Genomic DNA, 9,183 nt, shown 5'->3' on the forward strand with positions numbered 1-9,183 from the left:
ATGTTAATATTTGCATGTCAAACTGCATTGCCCCAGATGGAGGTGGGTGAATGAGCTGGTTGTATGTTGAACTTAATGTTGATGTGGATTGTTTTTAGACCAGATGTTTGCTTTTTGACAAAGGCTGGCGGGTGACTAACTGTTTTATGAGTATGGCAGCTGGGAATGGCTGAGAGTGAGGGTTTGTGTGTGTGAAAGTGCTAAGGAGGTGTTGGGGAGATGTTACTTTGTGAAGCGAAGGCGGGTGCAGTTTCTGCCTCAGTTAGATTTGTTTGGTTTTATTTAATTGGAGTGGACCGAGTTGCTGAAACTGTAAGTGTAATGTTTTAATGTATCATATATTTTGATGTTAGCCGCCCTGAGCCCGGTCCTGGCCAGGGAGTGCGGGATATAACTAAAATTTGTTGTTGTTGTTGCTGCTGCTGCTGTGTTTAGCCAGTAACAATGCTTCCATATGTGGAATTTTTATTGCATTTTCACATTTGATTTCTACCTCTAACTTTTTGACATTTAGGGGGATATTTTGATTTATTTATTTTTTTGTTAAAGATCCTGCTGTAAATGTGGCTCTTTATTCTATTGTTGCATTTCATTTTTGTTCATATGTAATGTCCTATTCAGACAGTCTGTGATACTGTATTTAATATTTTAAGTTATGCTGCAAACCACTTAGAGATTCTCCTCCTCTCCCAAAATAGAAAGTGCAAGAGAAATCAGCCAAATAAATGAATAATATAACACTCATCATGAATTTGCCATTCTGATAAAGGGGGGGAAAGCAATCCTATTATCGTCTGATCTTCTTATTCTCCTGACTGATTATGTTAAGGATTTCCACCCCTCCCCCCACTCCCCAGAAAGAAAAGAAGAATATATTCCCATTCATTAATGGTAACTAAACTTCATAGCTGTTTTCTCTCTCTCTCCGTTTAATTGTTTATTCATTGAAAATCCATTGGTTTGAGTTTATTAACCATCACACTAGGTAGCCCTTGCCACTTACTTGTCTCAATGCTTTGGGAAAGGATTAAAGATGTCAGTGAGGTTCACCTAGCAGGGACCTGAAGACAAACTCTAGGAGCACATAAACTACTCACCCTCACATCGCTGAATGAGAAGGTTTACAAGCTTTGGAATTCTTGCTCTGCTTGCTCAAAATACAAGAGGGGGGAGAATTCTGATCACGCCCCCCCCCCACTATCTTTCTTCCATCATCCTGCTTCATCTTCCAAAGCTGCCTTTGCTGCTGCCACCACCACCCAAAACACACACCTTTTCTCATTTGACAGTAGAGGCCACAACAGGAAAGGAAGGGGTTCTTCCCACCCTTGTCATCCTGGCTAATAGCGTGGTGAAGCATGTGTTAAGGATATGAGTTTAATATGCAATGTTTGTATGCATTGTGCCTGAAAGATTGTGTCTGTAGATAAGTTTGTATTAGGCAAGGGAGGTTAAACTCTAGGCAAATGCAGCAAGGAAAGGCTGGAGTAAGTTAATTGATGACTCATCACTGGAAACCTGCACAATTTCTGACAGCAGGAAGGTGAAAGCTGTTGATGGAGCCAGCGGCAGTGATAGGAACTTAGCTCAGTGTTGCTGAACAAGTAAGTTGCATAGGGTCTCTCGCCCTCTGGAACCAGAGAGAGGAAAGTTTGTTGAACTGTATGAAGAACTAAAAAGAAGACTAGATCCCACTGCTTGCTTGTTTAAGAGCCATGTTACCTTGTAATTTGTAGTATTTATCTGTAAGCATTTTAAGACTGCTTCCAGTAAACCTTTGAAACTTATTCTTGTGTTGGAGAGCAAATTCATTTCTACTCTGCACAAGGTCCAGATCAGGGATTCCACTTGCAACAATTCGAACAACATGAAGAACTTTACGTGCTAGATTTCTTCCAAAGGCTCTTACCATTGCAGAGAACACTGTGAACTGGCTTGGGGAAGTTTGGGGAAATCCTGAGCCAATTCGAGGGGAACCAAGAGGGTTTCACTCATCTTCAATCAAATCCTACACCAGCCTCTGTTATTTGGGTCTTGCTTGCCGCAGTAAGATAGGTTCAGTCTCAAACCAAAAATATATAGCAATTCCTTCCATTGGTTTCTTCCATAATTTCTCCCAGCATTTTCCAGAAACAGTTCCCTGTGAGGTAAGGAGGAATAAGAGAAAGTATCCAGCTTCATGACAGTAGATTTAAAATCTATTGTTGGCCATAGCCTTGTGCTGGGGTTATTAGCTCCCGTGTTCAACAACCTGGGAGCAAGGAGTGGAGCCATGCTGACATGGGAGCAAGTAGCCTGCCTCACCCTGCAACAGAGAATGTTCCTCCCCAGATGTCTATATATACAGCATTTATGGAAGTATGCGTATAGACTTACCTGAATGAGCAAGGTTCCAGGTAAACCTCCACATATACATACCACAAATCCTATTGATGCTTGTGCAGATATCTGGGGAGAATCATGCAAGGTCTAGGGTGGGGCTACTTGACACAACCATTGCTTCCGTGTTGTTGATGTTCAAGTAGATCTTTTATAAACTCAGATACCTGCCCTCCATACAGAATCTGTTTGTAATAGCACGGTCTAAGATGGCCTTATTGCCAACAGGACAACATGCACAGGTTGTTGCATGTCCTCAGTGTATGCTCTTCCTTAGCAAGTCATCCTGCTCTAGTTCTTTAACGCTTACATTTTGGTTCACTGGGAAGTCACCCTTTACATCCGATTTGGTTTTGCTCACCTTGTTTTCATTTCAGTGGGCCTTTTGTCACATGTCTCAGTTGACTTACTTTGATACACAGAACATTGATTTCCTAACAAATCTGGCCTCATGCCAAGTGTTACTGCACTGCGCTCACCTATTGTGTGGAACAAGCACAGCTAAAAGAAATGGAGAATGAAAAATGGTAAACAGAACCTCATGATGCAACCAGTTGGTGATTTCATCTCCATACTGCAATTGTTGTCCAGAAGGAGAGCTTTGGTAGATTCCACTATTTTCCTTTCAACAGTCCTTGCAAGGATCCATCTCATTTCTCACCTGCTCTAGTAAACTGGACTCCCATGTTGACCATAGCAAACAAGATGGGAGGGTTGATGATGGAACCTGGGACCAAAGCAGAAACTGCACACCTGCATCTTCAGTTTGTGTTCAACCTGTTGAAACAACTTCACAGTTCCCAAGCAGTCTTGAACCCCTTGTAACTGATCTTGAAGACCTGAACCTTGGCCCCTGATCCTCGACTGGATTTATCACTGCTAACCTTTTCGCTTATATGAACACTGTTCCGCTCAATTCATTACATAGTTGTGACACTGTGCCATGGCCCCTAGGCTCGGCGTCCTGTGCGGCAGAACCAGTTGAGCTGCCCTAAATCCACCTCTGCCATCCAGACGACATTCTGCTCTTTCCACAACATTGAGTTGGTCCCATTAATATTTGCTTAGAACATTCTCTACCTTGCATACAAGAAAGTGTGCCTGTGGTCATTTTGGGGTGCATTAAAAGCATATAAAAACAAATAAAATAGAGGCCCAGGAGATTCAAAGGCATAAAAAGTCTGATATTAGGGGGTAAGGGAAAGCTTGAGCAAAAAGGTAAGCTTTTATCAGACTTGTAATGGGCCCACTGCCATTTCCCCTCAAACTTACTTGACAGTGGCAGCAGCAGAAGCAAGAGTTCATAAGGCCCTAGAACACACACCCCATAGCATGATGAAGGAGCCTGTGCCAGCTCTGAGTATTATATAACATGGGGATCTCACCCTTGTTTCTTTTATGTTTTCTCATTTTATTTTTCCTGGCAGAGCACCTGGAGGACTAGGCAGAAATTTAAGATTCAGCCATTGCTTGTTTGGAGATGTAATGCTGGTAAAGGATTAATCTGTTGAATTTCTGCCTGGCACATACCTCTCAAAAAGCCTTGGAGTGATGTCAATTAAAATGTTGCATCACATCTCACCTCACCTGTTTGTTTCTTGAAAGATTGATACAAGTATGATAAAGGGAAGAGCAGAGAATAGGAAGATTTTGGCACCCTTTACAAGACAGTCACATCAGCTGTGGGAAATCTGCCAAGTGGGATAAGAGAGGAGGAGGACAAAAATCTGTCCTTGTTTGTGCAGGATACAAGATGGTACAGATTTTACTGCAGAGCACTTTAGAAAAATCTCTCTGAGGAAATGCTTCCCAGCCAAGTTAATGTACTGTTTCCAAAACAATCAAAGGAAAAGGAAGGGGTCGGTCTTAACCTGATCAAAATAAGCAACAGATTGAGAAAGCAAATAATGAAGGATTGTTATAATCAGAACTTGAAGCAAAGAGCGGATAAACTGCATTAAGCTGTGTGACGAGCTAAGAAATGCTATCTAAAAACCCCACTCGAATGATTAGAGCTGAGGCAGTGAAAGAAAGAAGTAAAATCCCTTTCGCATGGATTTCCCCCCTCCCGCAAGTATGGGATTAAAAGTGATGATTAAAGGCTAAATTAATTAAAACTGTTCATTATAGGGAGCAACATTAATATTATTAAAGCTTAACAATCTACAGCTGCACCTGCTATTTAATGATGGGTAGGAGCTGCTCAGCAGTGGTCAATATTGTGTTCACCAGATGTTGTGGATTACAACTGCCATCAGCCCCAACCAGCCAGGGATGGTAAGGGATGATAGGAGTTGCATTGCAGCAACACCAGCCTGTTGGCTACTCTTGATGTAAAGTTTTGAGACTAATCTGAAGAAACAGAGCACCACACAATTCTTCTAGAGTAGGCATGTCCAAAGTCTGTTTCGGGGGCCTAATTCGTCTCACTGGTCGGTTTAATATGGCCCCTGTGGCAGTTTATTTTCTGGGGTAAAATCCTAAAAAACCCTCAACTTCAACCCTAAAAAAAGCTCAACAACTCTGGTCAGCCCTCATGGCCCTTCATTTCCTCAAATCTGGCCCTATTTGAAAAAACTTTGGACACCACTAGAGTAACAGAGCAGAGTAATAACAAAAGCAGAACTCCTGTCAATAAAACATTACAAAGAATCATAGAATCATAGAATCATAGAGTTGGAAGAGACCACAAGGGCCATCGAGTCCAACCCCCTGCCAAGCAGGAAACACCATCAGAGCACTCCTGACATGTGGTTGTCAAGCCTCTGCTTAAAGACCTCCAAAGAAGGAGACTCCACCACACTCCTTGGCAGCAAATTCCACTGTCGAACAGCTCTTACTGTCAGGAAGTTCTTCCTAATGTTTAGGTGGAATCTTCTTTCTTGTAGTTTAGAACCATTGCTCCGTGTCCGCTTCTCTGGAGCAGCAGAAAACAACCTTTCTCCCTCCTCTATGTGACATCCTTTTATATATTTGAACATGGCTAGCATATCACCCCTTAACCTCCTCTTCTCCAGGCTAAACATGCCCAGTTCCCTCAGCCGTTCCTCATAAGGCATCATTTCCAGGCCTTTGACCATTTTGGTTGCCCTCCTCTGGACACGTTCCAGTTTGTCAGTGTCCTTCTTGAACTGTGGTGCCCAGAACTGGACACAGTACTCCAGGTGAGGTCTGACCAGAGCAGAATACAGTGGCACTATTACTTCCCTTGATCTAGATGCTATACTCCTATTGATGCAGCCCAGAATTGCATTGGCTTTTTTAGCTGCCGCGTCACACTGTTGGCTCATGTCAAGTTTGTGGTCAACCAAGACTCCTAGATCCTTTTCACATGTACTGCTCTCAAGCCAGGTGTCACCCATCTTGTATTTGTGCCTCTCATTATTTTTTTTGCCCAAGTGCAATACTTTACATTTCTCCCTGTTAAAATTCATCTTGTTTGTTTTGGCCCAGTTCTCTAATCTGTCAAGGTCGTTTTGAAGTGTGATCCTGTCCTCTGGGGTGTTAGCCACCCCTCCCAGTTTGGTGTCATCTGCAAATTTGATCAGGATGCCCTTGAGTCCATCATCCAAGTCCTTGATAAAGATGTTGAATAAGACCGGGCCCAAGACAGAACCCTGTTGCACCCCACTAGTCACTCTTCTCCAGGATGAAGAGGAACCATTGATGAGCACCCTTTGGGTTCGGTCAGTCAGCCAGTTACAAATCCACTGAGTGGTAGCATAGTCAAGTCCGCATTTTACCAGCTTCTTTACAAGAATATCATGGGGCACCTTGTCAAATGCCTTGCTGAAATCAAGGTAGGCTACATCCACTGCGTTCCCTTCATCTACCAGGCTTGTAATTCTGTCAAAAAATGAAATCAGGTTAGTCTGACATGACTTATTTTTCCGAAATCCATGCTGACTATTGGTGATCACAGTATTCCTTTCTAGGTGCTCACAGACTGTTTGCTTAATAATCTGCTCCAGAATCTTCCCTGGTATTGATGTCAGACTGACTGGGCGGTAATTATTTGGGTCCTCTCTTTTCCCCTTTTTGAAAATAGGGACAACATTTGCCCTCCTCCAGTCTGCCGGGACTTCGCCTGTTCTCCAGGAATTCTCAAAGATGACTGCCAGTGGTTCTGAGATCACATCTGCCAGTTCTTTTAATACTCTTGGATGCAGTTCATCTGGCCCTGGAGACTTGAATACATCTAAACTAGCCAAGTATTCTTGTACTATCTCCTTAGTTATTCTGGGCTGTGTTTCCTCTGCTGAATCATTTGCTCCAAATTCTTCAGGTCGGGCATTGTTTTCTTTATTGGAGAAGACTGAGGCAAAGAAGGCATTGAGGAGTTCAGCCCTTTCTGTGTCCCCTGTTTGCATTTCACCATCTTCTCCTCTGAGTGACCCCACTGTTTCTTTGTTCTTCCTTTTGCTACAGACATACCCATAAAAGCCTTTTTTGTTGCTTTTAACCTCTCTAGCAAGCCTGAGTTCATTCTGTGCTTTAGCTTTTCTGACTTTGTGTCTACACGTGCTGGCTATTTGTTTGAATTCCTCTTTGGTGGTTTCCCCCCTTTTCCATTTTTTGTACACATCCTTTTTTTAATCTTAACTCAGTTAAAAGTTCTTTAGATAGCCACCCTGGCTTCTTTAGGCACCTTCCATGTTTCCGTCTCATTGGTATTGCCTGAAGTTGTGCTTTTACTATCTCCCTCTTAACAAACTCCCAGCCATCATGAACTCCCTTTCCTTTTAGTATTACTGTCCATGGGATCTCACCCAGCACTTCCCTAAGTTTTATGAAGTTGGCTTTCTTAAAGTCAAGAAATTGAGTCCTAGTATGCTTGGCTGCTCCTTTCCGCTGTATAGTAAACTTCAGAAGAGCATGATCACTCGTGCCTAATGATCCTTCCACTTCTACCCCACTAACCAGGTCATCAACATTGGTTAGGACCAGATCTAAAATGGCTGTTCCTCTTGTTGCTTCTCCCACTTTCTGGACAACGAAGTTGTCTGCAAGGCCAGTGAGGAATCTGTTTGACCTTATGCTCTTGGCTGAGTTTGACATCCAGCAAATATCCGGGTAATTGAAGTCCCCCATTACTACTATCTCCCTTCCTTTTGCATGCCTGGCCATCTGTTCCAGGAAGGCATCATCTATGTCCTCCGTTTGGCTTGGGGATCTATAGTAAACTCCCACAATGAGGTCCCTGTTATTCTTCTCTCCCTTAATTTTGACCCAAATGCTCTCACTTTGGCTTTGAGGTTCTAAATCTTGGATCTCTTCACAGGTATACACATCCCTGACATATAACACCACTCCTCCTCCTTTCTTGTCTGGTCTGTTTCTCTGAAATAGATTGTATCCCTCCATTATTACATTCCAGTCGTGGGACTTATCCCACCAGGTTTCAGTGATGCCTATTATTTCATATTTAGTTTGCTGTACCAAGAGCTCAAGCTCATCTTGTTTATTACCCATGCTTTACGCATTAGTGTACAGACTTTGTAGGACTGTAGACTTTGTAGGACTGAGGACTGACTTTGCTGCTCATCTTCATATACTTGATCAACTGTAATGAGGGAGAGATCCTCAAATGGAGTCTGCTCTTCGTCTTCCATGCTAGGGGAGAGGCCCTCAATGCGATTGTGTATTTCTAAAGAATCAGAGCGAACCCTGGGCTTCCTACTTCTTTGAGTCACATTTCTCCATATATCTGGCTCCTGTGTTGGTGAACTAGCCTCCTTCTCAGGGGAGTCCCCTGTCTCCTCCTTGGTGGAGATGGTATGCTCTGTTGCTTCCAAGAAGAGCTCCAGCTCTCTAATTCTTTGGAGCGTAGCTACACGTTCCTCCAGTTGCTGGACTTTGTCTTTTAAGAGGGCAATCAACATGCAATTGCTGCAGGTAAAGCTGCCTGCAACCTTTGGCAAGATGGCAAACATTGTGCAGGAATCGCAGGCGACTGCAGCTGTTCCCTCACTCTCCATCTTGAGAACGTGTCGTTGGGGGTGGCTACAGCGGTCCTCCATCATAAGAAGCGTGCAGACAGGACAAATAACTCCCCCCCCAAAAAACCCTATGTCGCCCCCAACAAACGTTTGAGACTAGCTCCCCTAAATCTAAAAGATGGATTAAGCTCCTGCCTCAACAGAAACCCTGCCCCCTCTGACCTTTGCACAGGGAGAGCAGCTAATCAGCCACAAGAAACACACACACAATAAAACCATTTTTGCTCCTTCTTCAGCCGCTGCCCTGCAAGCTCTGATAAGCTCCTCCCACAGCTAATCACCTGCCTCAACAGAAACCCTGCCCCCTCTGACCTTTGCACAGGGAGAGCAGCTAATCAGCCACAAAGAAACACACACACCAGAAAACCCTTTTCGCTCCTTCTTCAGCTGCTGAATTCCACACCCTGGTCAGGTTGAAGACCTGTCTCCCCTTCCTCAGTTGCCCTGTCAGCTTCTGTATGTGGAATGGGGAAAGGCTGCCATCTTGACCTTCACCTCAGGCCTCAATATGTCGTAGGCCGACCCTGAGTGTGGGAAGAGAAAACAGACCTTCAAACCAAAGTGGCTCACTGGGGGCCGTGGTGCTGCTACACTACTTTCCCAACAGCCGGGTCACTATTGCTTAATGAGAGGGAGAGGTGTGAGGTGGCAGGAAGTTTGTTGTGGTGTGGACACAGTAGCAGGACTGCCAGATTGGGTCTACTAGTATGCCTGCACCATGCCAACCTCCCTGACACCTCCCCCTCTCCATCCCAGTAAGCAACCACAACCCACCAGTCAGGAAGCGATCATAGAGGTTGCACCC

Source organism: Podarcis cretensis, assembly GCF_951804945.1.
Source record: "Podarcis cretensis genome assembly, chromosome: 1".
Classification (NCBI taxonomy): domain Eukaryota; kingdom Metazoa; phylum Chordata; class Lepidosauria; order Squamata; family Lacertidae; genus Podarcis; species Podarcis cretensis.